The sequence below is a fragment of the Grus americana genome, chromosome 4, assembly GCF_028858705.1.
Source record: "Grus americana isolate bGruAme1 chromosome 4, bGruAme1.mat, whole genome shotgun sequence".
NCBI lineage: Eukaryota > Metazoa > Chordata > Aves > Gruiformes > Gruidae > Grus > Grus americana.
In genome coordinates this window covers 3,545,074-3,560,804 of record NC_072855.1, presented here as the reverse complement: position 1 = coordinate 3,560,804, position 15,731 = coordinate 3,545,074, and the positions used below count along the sequence as shown (strand labels likewise).

Genomic DNA, 15,731 nt, shown 5'->3' with positions numbered 1-15,731 from the left:
AGCACATTTTCAATGTGTTTAGATGGGAGCTCATTTTATTCAGCACGTCACGCTTTATCCTTTCAATACTTCAGCTTCACCATATGTAAAACAGCATTAGCACCTAGCTGTGCCAAAAAAGCATTTCAATGAATGCCATCAAATGAAAGGAATTGGTGTAAAGTATTAGATACCCACTAGGACTGAGCTATGCAGAAATCAGATAACAAGTCAGTAAATTTCAAATCACTGACTGCAGCCATCCCATAACTACATGCCGAAATCTATACAGCCTACAGATAGGCTGGCATGTTGGCAAGAAAAATTTGTCATTTCTAAATTTAGCAGACACTTCAATTACTGTGTGATGCTTCAAAAGCAACAGAGATATAAATTGGAGTTTGTAGGACAACCATTTAAACTTAAATGAGAGCTCCGCTCCCTGAGTAAAGTCTTTTTTTAATTCCCTTCCTGTTTGGACAATTTGATCCACTTCTTTTTTTCCACCGCAACCGCAAGGGTCTGTCCTGCAGTGAATGGATAGGCTTTTTTCTGGGATAACTTCCAGGTTAAAGAGAAAGGATTTACACTTGAATGAAACATAGGCTCTGTATTTGGAAAATTTGTTTTGAAAACTTGGGAAGGAAGCAAAGCCTCCTTCATTTAAAAAGGGACTCAATTAACATTCTCCAACAAGTCTTCCTATCGAAAGAACAGTACTTGTTGGGGGACATGTGATTTGAAACTTGTCCTCCTCGTTCATAATGTCCCTTTCTGAAATACCGGCTGCTGTTTTTGAGAGACACGAGGATCTCTGCACCACTTTCCAAAGGACTGCCCGTCACAGTCAAGGCCTTGACTCCAGACATAAGATGTTCTATGACTTAGGCTCAGGAAACTTAAAATAGTACTTAAAGACCCTAATGAAGGCCTAGAGTGACAGGTTCACTCTGTGAGGACTGTGGATCCCTCTACAAGGACAGCTCATCCACACTCAGCCACAACCGCAAGATGAATCCTTCCCGAGAGCTAAGAAGCATCACAAATCTCACCACCTTGTCTTCTTGAAAACATATAGCATTGCACGTCTGGTTTTGGTTTTAAAATATTTTGTAAAGATACTACCGACCAACCAAAGAGGTGTTCTGCTTTTGATTCATAAGTAACTGCGTGTGGGTTTGACCTGCAGCGGGCAGCGGCCAGACAGGACCACCGTAATGGTTATCTAGGTTCTGAAAAACAACCCTGAAAGTGTTGGGCATGTCTAGATATCGCCCATACAGGAGAATGAAAACAACCTAGACCTTTTTTTTTATTCCCCTCCAGTTAAAGAGAGAAAAAGGCCACTGACAATTTAATATCCACTTTTATTTTTGAATTCCCTTATCAACCCCATGACAGACCATTCTTCACCCTTTAATAAGCATTGGTTGAAGTCTAGCCTAACTCGAAGTTGATGATGGATTGCATATGGGCGTTTACTTCAATACACAGCAGACTGGGATGGGAGATAAAGGCAGTATTATAGTACCTTGTTACAGAAAGCATGCAACCTTCACCTCATTTAACACTTTAGGGGGGTCTTTCTATAATAGACCCCTTTAATTCATTTCTTCTGGATGCCTCAAATTGAGATCTGACCCAGGCACAGAGCAACAGAAGGGAACAGTTAACCTGTAGCTACCCACTACAGAGGTCAGTGCCTCAGCTAGGAGGGTAGGCTTTCTACATAGTGAAAACAAGGATGCGGACTCTCTCCAGAGCCTGTCCCAGTAGTTTAGATGCCGAGATGTGAAACACACTGTGGAAAAAATACGATTTTCCCTGCTGACCATGCTTTTATTCAGGTGTGGATAGCTGCAAAAACTTTTCTGCATTCAACAGCTATTCTCTAGTTCATCTGAAATAAATTGGTGGTTTGGGAGTTTCTCTACACTGAAATGGACCAAAACAGTTACCCTGAGATCTTTTCCCTTCATCCAAAATAAAAGTGATTTAGTGGTTTTGTTATTTAATGAGATTTTCCACGGGAAAGTCAGCATGCTTTAAATTCACACCCTACTTTTCAGTGGAATAGTTTCCTCACGTGGACAAGTGCCTAATTCTTAACCCTTGCTGGCCACAAAAACACAGATATCAATACAGAAAACCATCAAAGAACCCTCCAAACTTCCCATCTAAATGAACCACAAGGTACTTCACACAGCTGGTAAATGAGCTGCTCGGTAATAAACACACTTAACAGAGTTTACATTTGCTAAAGACACTTAAAGATTAAGAGGTCTACTACTGTCTTTCTGCCTACTACAGACAGATGTTGGACAGCATGACAAGCTGAAAATACTTTTTAGATGAGAAAAGCAGGCTATAAGAGAAAAGTTCTAGGTACCTCACCCAAGATACAGGGCCAAAAGGTGGGCTCAACTTAAGCCTTGCATCAAAACCCAAGGGAATCCACAAAACATTTGGACAGGACGTTTCACATAGTCACCTTCCCATTACCTTGAGCTAAAGATCCCCTTGGTAGATGCATCTTTTGTACCGAGAAACGTCCCTTGCAGATACCTTCCCCTGAGAATATAATAGGTGGTGACAACTAGTGAAGTGTGCTCATATCCATATGTCTTTCAATAAATACGCTAGCTGTTGGGAAAATATAAACACACTTCTTCTACAAGAGTCTGACTTTGTTTTCATTATGCCTTTGAAAAAAGAGTCAATCCACTCCAAAAGCTTTAAAATGGGTAAATGCAGTAACTGCAACTTCTCAGGGGAAAGAAAGAAAAAAAAAAAAATTATTTCCATAACCAAATAGCTTCTCTCTTCCATCTATAGAGCTGGTCACACAAAGCCCCGTGCAAGCTTTCTGATCCTGTCCACTCCACATCTTCACATGCTGGAAACACCAAGAACCTACTGCAAAATCCAAGTTTCCTACACGCACATAGGATGCATCTCTCCATTTTATCATGTTGGATTTAAAACCAGGGATGGAGTTTATCCTGTATGGTTTATTAAAAGACACCTCTGAAAATGATTTAACCTCTAGAAGAATCATGCTTTTAAAAATTAAATTGCCCAGCTAACATGGGCAAAATCTGAGAGTTTTGCAACTCTCTGTTCAAGGACTCGAATACTAATGTTGATGCTACTACAAACATACAGAGCCTCTGCCTCAGAAAGTTCCTGGAAATGAAGCGATGGGGACATATTTACATCACTGCTCCGCTGTGCAGCTTCTTGTGTCCATTTGTCACCAAGCACATCTTCCCCTCCTTGATCCAAAACAGATTAAGCTTAATACACTTATGTAGTTGTGAAGTGTACTGCCTATTATCCAATTAGACAGCTAACGAGATCTGAGTAACAGCACGTAGGCACAGATAACCGTTGGCTGATAGCTGGTACAGATTAGACACGTTCTTTATTTTTGCAGCCCTTGCAGAAAAAGGGTTGAGATTCATTCAAAAGCTGCTCTGAAGACTGGATTGAGGTAAGTGTTTAATTTTGTTTTATGGGCCCATAAACACATCATGTTTGTTTCATTTTGATCTCCTAGAGCTGTCATATCACAACTGCCCCATTATGAAAGTCGTGATAAATTTGGCATGGCTTGCACATCTAAACTTTCAGTGTGGATGGGGCAGATCTCATCACCTTTAAGGTCCTTTCTAGCTTCAAAAAAAATCTATGGAACAATAAAGGATCTATGCATCAGCATGAAAAAAAAAATATATGCCTGTACAGAATTGATAAGGATATTCCAAAATGCAATCTTTATTAGCTCTGACACTGTTCCACAGGACATTTCCATAAGATCCAGCTAAGAAAACATGAACCAGATGTAACCACCATAAAATGGCTGCTTGACAACATAGTTTTTGGAGCATAATTATCAAGGGTTTGCTATCTAATCAGGAGGGCACTGGAAAGCGGGTCCAGCCAGGCGTAAGAGCTGTGCAATATTTTCATTACCACTTTGGATGATAGACTGGAATGTATGGCCATAGACCCAACAGATGATTCAGCTGGGAGGATTTGCAAGCACTATGGTGTACAGGCTTAGATTTCCAAATGATCTTGAAATACCGGTCCAATATCAACAAGAGGAAATACTTAAACACTTAAGAAAGAGAAGTCACAGGTACAAATGGAAAAATGGGGAGCAAGACTCCAGAAAAAGCTCTGGCATTTTAGAGGGTCAAGGTACAATTGCGAGGTTCGACAATGTCCAACAGCTGCATAAAGGCAAACCTTGGCTTGCAGTGACAATCCATGGAAAGCACTTAGCTAAACCTTGCAAAGTTTTGCCCTTAGCTGCTCACTGCTGTGCAGCTAATATGCTTTTTATGAAAGTGGACTGGAGGGAATCTTGTCGAGAACAACAAAATTAAGAACCACCAGGTACGAGGTTAGGCTGGATCCATTTAAGCCCGACACGTTCCTAAGAACAGACTAGCCCAGGCAAGCAGGCAGACCGCAGCCTGAAGGAAGCCACCTCCTTCCTACATTCAGCAGGAAAAATTCAGATTTCAGCTTTTCTGAGTTTAACACTCCACCTTTAATCTCTTTTTAAAAAACAAGCTAATGGCCATCAATGTGGATGGAAAGAACAAGAGTCCATGGGCTTATCTACATAGAAAAAGAGACCAGAAACTACTTTTTAGAATCCCATGTGCTTTTACTTCACAACCCTCTTCTTCCAGCAAACCTCCCCTGGAGAAAAGCCCCACACAGATCAGCCTGAACACAACTTTTTCAGTGTTTTAAACTAATTCCCTCATTAGCAGATCTTTTCAAGAGTGGCCATCCTAAGACACTTAACTCATCCCCACAAATGGGGATATACAGATTGGATGGGTGGAACACAAGGTGGTTAAAATTTGGTTGGATCATTGAGGTAGCAGCCAACAGACTGAAGTCTTAACTGGCAGCCCTTTATGAACGGTGTTCCTCAGCAACAGCCAGTACTGACGCTGACACTGTTCAACATCTTAATTCAGGCCCTGGATGATGGGATGGAGAGCTCCCTCCGCAAGTTCAAAGACAACACCATGCTGAGGTGAGGCTTGATACACTGGAGGGCAGGACTGCCCAGCAAGCTGGAGGAACAAGCTGAAGGAAACCTCATGAAGTTGAGAAATACAAATGTGAAGTCCTGCACCTGAGACAAAAAATACCCATTGTCAGCAGAAAATGGGGACTGACTGGCCAGGAAGAAACTCTTCAGAAAAGCACCTGGGAGTTCCTGGTGGGTAATAAGGTGAACAGGAATCAGCAGTGTGTCCCTGCAGCAACAAAAGCCAGCCACATGCTGGGCTGTATCGGGAAGGACAAGAGCCAAGAGCTCAGGGAAAGAGCTTTTCTTCTCCTCCTGGCACCAAGGAGGCTGGATCTGGAGCACCACCTAATTTAGCTGTACTCTCCAGAAAAGATATTGACAAACTCAATGGAGTTCAGTGAAGCACTACTAAGGTGGTCTGGTCACTGGAATGCATGATGTAAGAGAAGAGAATGAGGGAGCAGGGTTTGTTTAACTTGGAGAAGAAATGGTGGTTAGTGGGGGATCTAATTTCTATCTTCAACTGCTTAACTGGGGGGGTTACAGAGAAGATGGAGCTAGACTCTTCTCAATGAGTATGAACAAAAGGAGAAGGAACAATGGGCATAACTTGCAGCAAGGGAAATTCTGATCAGACAAAAGGAAAATATTTCTCACCATGAGAGCACTAAACATGGTATCAACCTGCCACACCTGACTGGAAAAGGTCTGAAACTTGATCAGAAGAGTTCACAAGAAACCTACCTTTGATTCTGGCCCTGCTTGGAGCAGGAGGTCAGACAAGAGAGCTCCAGATGTCCTATGCAACCTGAATTACTCTTCAGTTCTAAGAAATCATTATGAAGAAACAGTGAACAAGGGATTTTTCCTAGTAGCCTACAGCACTCTACATCTGTTCAGTGATAACAAGTACTTTAGACTCAAAAGCTGTCAATAAAATACCTTCCACATGACTAAAGATCATGTATCTGTAATTAAGGGAGAAAAAGAGTAAGAAAGAAAGCACTAGAGCTTTCACTGCTATTTGAAACAGAACAGGAGAAACTGGAGACTCACTTTATACAAGTTATCATACAAAAGGTCTGCAAGAAAACTGTGAGGAATTCAAAGACGACATGTACTGATAGTTCAAACAAACAAAATCAAGACTGCTCCTCCCTGCCTGCTCTTCCCACCTCAATAAACATGAGTCAATGCCAAGAGGTGTTTCAGACCTGTTCAGACCAACCTGCATTTTGGTGTTACCTTCTTCAATTGTCTCAGGACAAAAGGCTCTCTGTACGTAGACATACCTTTCATACATACTTCCTCCTCTCTCCCACTGAAAGGTATACAAGGTGTTAATAAACCGAGAGAAAATACCTGCAACAATATACACAGACAAGTTTTTTGTTTTGGTTTGGTTTTTTTTTTCCCCCCCAAAGTAAAACAAAGCATTCCACAAAGTGAACCACTTAGATACAGTTAAAATGAAACTGCCACCTTCTTCTGAGCATCCTGTAAAATGAACCCCCTAAAATCTGACAAAATAGATGCAACTACGGTGTACAAGGTCAATGAATGCAAACTACAGTGTTTTGTGTAATGTGGACATCTGTCCAACTGGAAGCAGCAAGACCCAAATTCACTTCACCCAGATGGACAAGCAACCCTCAGATATGTCTCTGTTACTCGACAGCCATTTGGAATAATTTTCCTAAAAGTTATAACAATTAACAGTCACCTTCAAGCAAATGGCTATTTTTTCCTTTAAAGTTGACTGGCATGTTACCCAGTTTACCTTCGTAAGTAATGTTTCTAGTGCTTATGTGCCGCATTTTCTGACACGTTGTATGTTTGATTGCTACCTCTCCTCTCAAAATAATCTTCACAACCACATTTTACCAGCTTTAGAAAGGCATTAATAACTATATCCTTCACAAAAACAAAGAGACAGTACGTACAAAATCAGACGCGCCCAGCGTAAACCACTGCAGGGAGGGAGAATAGAAGGTCACTCAACTACAGCTGAGAGGTCAGATCAGGAAAGCACAACTGCCCAAGTTGCAATCAAGCTAGTCATGGGGAAAGCCTTGGTGAGAGCAGCTGGCAAGGACCTTCACCTTCCAACGGAGAGGCACTACGCTGGAACAGTTGATGGTCAATAGTACATTGCCATGGAAAAGACGGCACTTGAGGTAGAAGAGCACGTGCCCTGTTTTTAGAGAGACATAAAGCCATTATGAAACCTTCCATGATAAACCACTTTATCCGTACTGCTGCCAGAAAGAAAAAGAAATGCATCCATCAAACCCCAAAGTCTACATATGTGAGTCATAAAATTCTGTCTCTCAGCTGAACAGAGGTAGGTACCAGATGGAGCACTGCTGGCAAGTTTTGGGCCCTGCAGCTCAAGAAGGACATGGGCCAGAAATTCCCAAAGTCTGCTGCAAAGAGAGGACCGAACAGCTCGCTCCATACAGTAACAAAAGGGCAGGAGGTCAGCAATTTTCAACTGTAGTACAAGAAATTGAAGTCAGAAACTAGGAAAATCTTGGTAATGGTAAGAACAATGAAAGACTTTAAAGGATCACCCAGGGAGGATGGGGTAAGTCCATCACTGGAGGCTTTTAACAACTGTGTTGGACAAACATCTGCTGGGAAAGTTTAGATAGATCTGACCTTGTCTTGGGGCAGGAGGTCAGATTAGACAATTTATTAAGGTCCCTTCCGGCCCTCCTGCTCTTTGCTTAGAAATATGACAAGAGAACATATTAGCAGCAGCCCTTGAGCACACGAGCTTCCCTAATATTTCCATAATACACCAGAGAAATGCTGTGAGACCCTGTGTGCAGCAGTTGTCCATTTCCACATGGTAACTTCTCCCTCCGTTCCTGGAGGAGCAATGCAGAGATCACAGAAACAATCGGTCTTCTGAACAAGTGTGTGAACAGGAGCTCCCCAGCACAGCCTTCCCAACGGGACAGTCCCTCTCACATCCCACAGTATGGGGATGGTTGTTAACAGGAGCCCATCTGCACTTTTTCTCCCGTTTTGCCTCCTTCACATCTCACCCTGCAGTCAGAGGAGCCCTTTTTCGGCTCCCCGCCCCGGTCATTCCTCTGTTCCTCCCTGAAATATTTTCATGTGTAAGATCTTCAAGACTGGATCCCTTTCATGTTTTGGGGAAGCCCCGAGCAAAATGTCTGTGCTTCTAACAACAAAAAAAGCTTGCAGGTTGTCTGCTTAGCATTACAGACTCTCATCTCCCCTCCAGCACTGCCTGTCCCTCTGCTCAGCTGGGAGCCTGGCAGGAGAAATCCCACCTGCATAAACTCTTCATGCAGAAGCACCGAGTCAGTGCTGAACTTTTTGGTCATCCCCAAGACCTGCAACCTTCAGTGCTTCCTACCAGCTTACCCGTAGCAGCCATCTATTGAAAGCGAAGCTGACTTCATGTAGCACTCTCATCAAAACTTTGGATCCCCTCCTAACGCTCCACTGTGCCGTGGAGGAAGCCCACCCCATAGTCCTGGATCCCACCCCAAGAGAATCAGGGGACAAAAAGGGTAATGACCCAGTGCTTAACTCTAAAGCCTGTGGTCACATTCAGCCCTTTGTCAAGTTCTCTTCAGAGTCCAAATAGAGGCACCAGATGCTATTTTATAACTGCAGCGATGGTGTGAGCTCCTCATGACTACAAAAGGGACATTTAATTTAGTCTACTACATTACTGGAAGCACTGTGCTTCTGCAAGCATTAATTAACGGCACACACTGTTCTGTGAGATCAGACCATCCAAACAGCAGAGTGTAAACTGCAAGCCCCAAAGTACTAACCTTTATCTCAGGGTTAGAGCTTGAGCTATCAACTTCAGCAGCAACAGAGGTTTTAGTTTTTGCTTCTTTGCATGCCCCCCAACAACTCCTCCTGACTCATTCCTGTAAATGCAAAGCCAACCCCCAAGCTCTCAGTTGTGTCTGTCCAGGCAAAGCCACAGCAAGCGAGATGACAGAAGCGGTCTGAGGCAGAAATACCCACTCGTGTGAGTACACCCCAGGATATCTGAAGGCACGGTTTTGCAGTCCCAGGAAATTTAATCTAAGATTGCGCTGTCCTTAAGAAGGACAGTCCTGACTGTCTTGTGTAGTGCTGACAGCAGCAGTCATGGGATGGGCCAGGGATTGGATCCAACTGAAAAATAACCCTGTAAAAATAATAATCTGCTGCCAGGTGTGTGAGCTCCCTGATCAACATCTCTTGCCCACAGCCACAGCAGAACATACACAAGAACAGGACCAACCCTTTCACTAGAAGTAGTGCCTTAAATTTGTATACGTCACCCATAAGACTATGCCCTGATGGGGGTGGAGAAGAGTTATGCAAGAGAGGAAACCAGCAGTTGGAGGTAGGACAGCACAATGAAAGTATCTTAACAGTTTCACTGCTGACACCGGTGTCTTGCAAAACAACACTCCTTCCAGCAACCCAGACGTTCCAAAAGGGTCTATGATCTTGAGTTCAGCCAAAGGATTACCAGATACGCTAGTGATGCACATCTTCCTGGCACAGTCCTCTGGGATCACAACTGTGACCGATTTCAAAACAGAAAATCCTGTTAGAAGAAGACTGGAGATCAAAGCAGGAGGTTACACCTACCTACGTCCTGGAACAGGCATGCCCATGAGACAGAACAATTTTAAATTCAGTTTCAGACTAAATGTCTGTCCATCCAACAGAATCTTTGGGTTAGCATACTTGAATGTTACACCTGTACAATCTCTTCAGAGAAAAACCATTCCCCACTTGCCCTGTAAAATGAATTAAACTGAACAGAGGTCTTATAAAGAAAAAGAAACTGCTCCTTTCCTATGCAATTCCCAGCTTAGGACTAGGCCAAGACTACCTGCTTAGCTTAGCTAGCGTATCCAGAAAATACATTGTGCTACAAGGTATCTTGAGTCTTATGTCACAACGGAAATGATCCAAATCAAAGTGCTTTTTTTTTTTTTTTCTCTCCTGAAAGTGTGCAATCATCATATCCTGTCCAATATTTCAGTCATTCCAAGCATGCCAGCAACCTACCTCCTAAATGCCACTCAGCTAAATCTAGAGGACACACTTAAGAAAAAAAAAATTTAAAAAAAAAAAAGGCATTATGCAGAATAATGAAAAAGAAATTAATAAATAACTATCCATTCTTTAGAAATTATCTACCTCCTTTTAGTTCTTTATTTTGTCAGCCAGGAAAACAAATATTTTATTATTTCTTAAAAGGTAGTTCCTGCCTTTGAACTCAGTAGGTACAAAAAAAAAAACCCAACAAACAAAAAAAAGATTTTAATGATATTTTCAAGCCATTATAAAGACTTTGCAACCCTTTAAAGACCTATTGAATAAAAGAAATGCAAGTGACCAAAACTGAAGATTCCCCACAAGCTGAAATCGTCTTTATTTACATCAGTTCATGTCTCTGGGCTCCCCGCAGCTGAGGATCTGCCTCGTTTACTGCGACCTCCATCCTGTCACTGATCTGCTCTGTGGCCTCCAGCTCACTCCCTCCATCCTCCTATTCTGAGGAGCGAGATAAACGTGGTCTCAGAGGATGATGTGGAAAACGGCTCCAAAGAAGGAATGTGTGACAACCAAAGCTTTGTGTAAATCACTACTCCGGGGCTGTAAAATCCGTTTCCCTCAGACCCAGCAAGTTCCCAGCCATCATCATTTTGAGTTATCTGACAGCACTAACAATAGCCGTCTTGTTTTACTGAGACTTACAGAAAACCTCAAAGGATAGTCTGGTAGCAGAGAACTACCCTGAAATAGCTCTGGGATCAAACCCCAGTGTGAACAGCAGGGAGGGGCTTTTTGACCCCCCCCGAATTACATTCCTGCTGATGAGCTTATCTCACTACCTTCAGAGCAACCCAGGCCTTCCTCAGTACCCAAACACTCCCCGCTCCATCCACCATTATAATCTCCATGTCCTTGACCCCAAGATGTCACAAAACAAAAACTCCAGTGGCCACAAAAAAAAAAACCCAACCAACATTGCACTCAAAACCAAGCACATGATTAAAATTCACCAAAGCAACACCACTTTTTAAGAATCTACTACATTTAAAGATCTCTGGAGGAAAAGGGCACCAACAGATACAGTGCATCTCGCAAAGCAAAGGTCTGTGTCATGCTGCTGTCAGGTTCAGCCTGCAAACAGGTTCTTATAAAAGCCCCGCGTGCAGTGTTATCCGCAGCCGGGGTGGGCAGCGTAAGGCACCTGCACCGCTCCTCCAGCCTGCAGTCCAACCCTTACTCCAGGGTCCCACATGGGTGCTGGCTCAGGTATCCAAAACCTGTTCTAAAGAACATGTTGTACATTTTGGTGATGTGATGGACACGCTCTGGTCAGGTGAAGGTAAAGGACAGCACCATGAACTCCATAAAGAGCATATGCCCTGCGCAGCTGAAGAACGATGCCGCTGCAACAGCAACTGATGATATCCTACTTAAGACAGTTGCATGTGTCAAGTTTAACCTCAAGAGGCTTTATTACAGGTTGCAGTGGACCCTCAGAAGGTACAGGGAGGAGCTGAACCTCACAGGCTCTTCAAAATATGTTCACAACTGTACACAGACACAAACACAGGACCTCAAACTCAGGTTCATACAAAGCCACTCTCCAAAGCAGAGACACACATCGTGTGAAATGGTCACACTGCATCAACGTGCTTTCCAGGTGCTGCTATGCACATGGCGCTAACTGGAGTCACTGCGAAGTCTTAGTTTCCGAGTAGTTCATATTCCCATCCATGGCATTTCTGGAATTTATGCTTAAAATAAGAAGAAACCACAGACGCATTAGCTTTCAAAAAAAAGCAAAGATTTTTAACCAATTTCCATGGTAACTACTATAAACTCAAATTACATTACTATGCGTACACCCGCATGCCCTCTACACGGAACGTGGAATACCTGGACACATCAAAGTCAACACATCAACAAAAGCTGATGAAATGGGACACATCAAGGTGGCTGAAAAATTTCACGTTCCCTCAACAAGAACACAACAAGGATGACAGCACATTCTGGAAACACCACAGTGTTTTGAGATGCCATTTGTTAAACAGCTCACTTCTTAGGAGTCCATAATACAAGGAATCGGTTGCATTCAGTTTTTTTACAGTTATGCTTCTATCCCCTCGTCACAGACCTGCTAGCACATTTGGTGTGCAAGAGGGTTTGAACAACAGCTCCCACCAGCCAGGAGAGAGCACCTTGCACACCAGCCGTGGTGGGTTACTATCACTCTCCCACATTACTGTTGTGCTACACATTAATTTTTGCACATAAGCAGAGCAGGATCTATCCTTAAGCCAGACAGTTTAGATGCTCTCTTGAGAAGTAAGAGTTCAAATCCATTCTTCACCCACTTCATTTCCAGGAGGTAATCTTTATACCTCTTTATTATTTACCACTCTGACACAACATTTCAGCTCACCATGAGAGCTAAAAAAAACACCGATTATTTAATTTCCATAGACTTTACTTCATTAACTTCTGGAGAGGACTAATGTTTGTGGCCCCTGGGAAAGGATATTTCTACATTTTTCCATTTTCTGGTCTGTTAATTATGGTTACTGAGAGAAGGAGACAGCAGTTAGATTTGTGAAATACAACAGGCTGTATTTTAATATTTGTCAAAGACACAGAGAAAATAATTTCTATTTCTTTTTTTATATAACCCAATCATACAAAGCAAATAAATCCACATACTTCAGAAGTCAGCATTGCCATTCTCCCTAGACCTTCATTTAGGCCAGCAGGAAATTAGTTGGAGAATCTTAGACGTCATTAGAAGGGATTATTTTTCTGTGGGATGACAGTGACAGAAAACATGAAGCGTTATAGCTGGGGACAGGCAGCTACACTTTTGCAGTAGGCAGCAGGAATATGCTACAGGCAGGAACACCCCTCCAAGCTTCTGAGGCAGAGATGGGGACAGTCCACTACCTTTTGCTGATGGAGGACTGTGAAAACCCCAAATCATACTACTTGGCTAAGGAGATGACCAGTCAGAGAGCACCATCACACCTTATAGACCAAAGTGCCCTGTAGGGAGCCCATAAACCATAGGTGTCCGTCTGCTTGTGAGGAACGTTAGCAATTTCATAGAGCTTTCCAAACTCTACCTCAACCTCATCATCCCGACCAAGTCAACTGAGATTGCACCATCCCAGGAAAAGACACTATTTCAGAGACACCACAGTTAACTTCTGACAGCACCCGGACACATTTCAGTGGAAAAGACACAAGAGAAAGAAAGCCCTTCAAGTGACAGCCAGAGAGAACTATCCAGGAGTGGTTCCAGTAAGCGCAGGGATGGGGACAGGGCCTCCCAGGACACAAGTGGCGTGTCCATGGTGTTTCAGCCCCACACTCTGCCATTTCAGGAAAGCATAGCACAAAATGGTACAGCTCGAGAAGGATGAACGACCACAGCGCCCAACATCAGCTGGCATTTTCGGGACCTAAAAGTCCGCACCTCCGTGCCTATTTTCACATATAGTTTGACCATAATACCAGCTAGTTGCTCCTCTAAACCCAAAGATGCCCAGGTAAACATTTGAGCAGCTATGCGGCGATTTGGATCCAGGCACTGATACAGACCTAAGACCATCAGTTTTCTGCTAGTTCAGTAGTCACCCAAATCTGTTTCCCAGTCCAGGTCCCCACTCCACAATGGGGAGGACGAGGGAAAGACAGTACTCTGGTTTTTAGAGGCAAAGCCAGCTGAAACTACAGACGTTGCTACTCACTGAAAAACACCGTACATCTGTTCCACAGCAGTGCCATAAAAGATTAGTAAGTGCTGTGCTAACAATCTGGAAAGGGAAAAGGACCTAGGAGAGCAAAATATTATCAGTAAGCCAATAAAACAACATTTATAAAAGACTGAAAACATACGGCATTCTTGCACAAGGGGCAGAAATACTCCTAGGCTGATTTCTCGTCCTCCACTAAACCTGTCTGGTAACTCCAGGAACAGGACTGTGTCATACAGGCTAAGGGAAAAGTGGATCAACAGGGTGAGCTAAGGACAAAGCTCTGGACTCGACTCTATTTGTGCAGGATCACAGAGTGGACGCACATTAGCCGATACATACGGTTTCACTTTTACGTAAAGCTTGTGTTTACATCTAATATATCAGGGCAATTACAGCTGGCCTCAGCATTGGATTTGAAACAGAGTGCCCAGGCATCACATAAAGGATTTTTAGGGGTGATCAGAGAGTAAGGATCAAGTGAGGCAGCTGTATTTCAGGGGCTGAGGATGTAAATTGCTAAAAAGCTTTGTTTTGAGGTCACGTTTGGTAACGGACAATTAGCTTTGTACATTTCACTACTGCTCGTCAGGGACTAATCCCTCATCCACTGCAGCGATTTAAAAGACGGAGCAGTTCTGCCGAAGTCAATGGATTTGACTGAAAACACGAGATCAGTACTAACTGCCAAGCCCCCAGTATTGTAACAGCTTTGTGTAAACAAGAAACACCAAAACACAAATGAACTGCAAGTCTTCACAGCTCGTAATTTACATCCCGCCTCACACATCAGATTATGGTGACTCTCCTACTTAACCTTTATTCTTCATGTCATCGCCTGAAATGCTGAGGCAGAGAAAGCGGAGGCGCCCACGGATGCACATCGTGTGCAGGCGATATGCTGACATAAACACCCAGGGGGGAAAAAACACCATAAAACCCCCAAAACCCCCAATGCAATGGCACACATCGGCCGCTTCTCTACCCTCGGCCCAGCCCTGCGGACCCGCAGCGAGGCGGTGGTCCTTTCCCCCATCCCTCCCCAAAAACACAGGTAGGGATAAAACCACTACCCGCAGCCTCCCGCTCTCCACCCGGGCTCGGTGCGGCACCGGCCGGGGTTTCTGGGGGCTGAGGAACGAGGGTCAGCACATTCATGAGGCAATTTCGTGAAGTTGGGTGCACGGGATGGATGGGACGCTGGGGCAAGGCCCCCTGCTCTGCCCCCATGGCAGCCACCTTCTCCCGCCACAGGCTGGAAATCCTCCTTGGCCGTGTTATGAGGAGGAGAGAGCCGGGCTGGCCGTCGCTGAGGTGGGCGCCGGCCTTCCCCGCCAGCCCCTCGACGCCGGCGGCGCTGACAGCCGCAGGTGGCCGAGGGGCAAGGCCGGGGCGCGGCAGGTGCCTGCCGAGGGGAGGACGAGGGGCCCGGGGAGCTGAGGGGGGCCCTCGTTCGCCGTGCCCTCTGAGGGGGGAACTCCCGGCAGGCGAGGAAGGAGGAGCCGTCGCCTTCCCCCCCCGCCCCTGTACCTCTCTCTGCGGTGGCCGGAGGGGACGGGGTCTCGCCGCCCGCCCGGCTCGCCTCAGCGCCTCGCTCCCCTCCCCGCGTCTGGCGGCTCCCGGCGCTGCTGCGGCGGCTGCTGGCACTGCGAGGCGAGAACCAGCGCCGGCCTGTTTTCCAGCCGCCTCCCCTTCGGCCCGCCCCGGCTCCGCCTCAAGGATCCCCCCGCCTCCTCCTCCTCCTCCTCCTCCTTCTCCTCTTCTCCGCCCGCTTTCCCCCACCAGCACCGGCCGGCCCGGCGCGGCCTGCGGGGTGGGTGGGTGCCTTCCCCCGTGGGCAGCCGGCAGCCTGCCCGGGGCAAAGAAACCTCAAACCCGAAACACCGAAA

The 15,731-nt window shown here is 44.9% G+C and overlaps 1 protein-coding gene across 1 annotated transcript in view; it reads right to left on the bottom strand.

Annotated features, from left to right (window-relative positions):
- Positions 1-15,516, bottom strand: part of SMOX (spermine oxidase) — a 54,852-nt gene extending 39,336 nt beyond the window's left edge. Inside the window, exon 1 of the mRNA XM_054825233.1 lies at positions 15,373-15,516. The gene's annotated coding sequence lies outside the window, so the exon portion shown is untranslated. The remainder of the gene's footprint in view (positions 1-15,372) is intronic.
- Between the last annotated feature and the right edge of the window lie 215 nt (positions 15,517-15,731).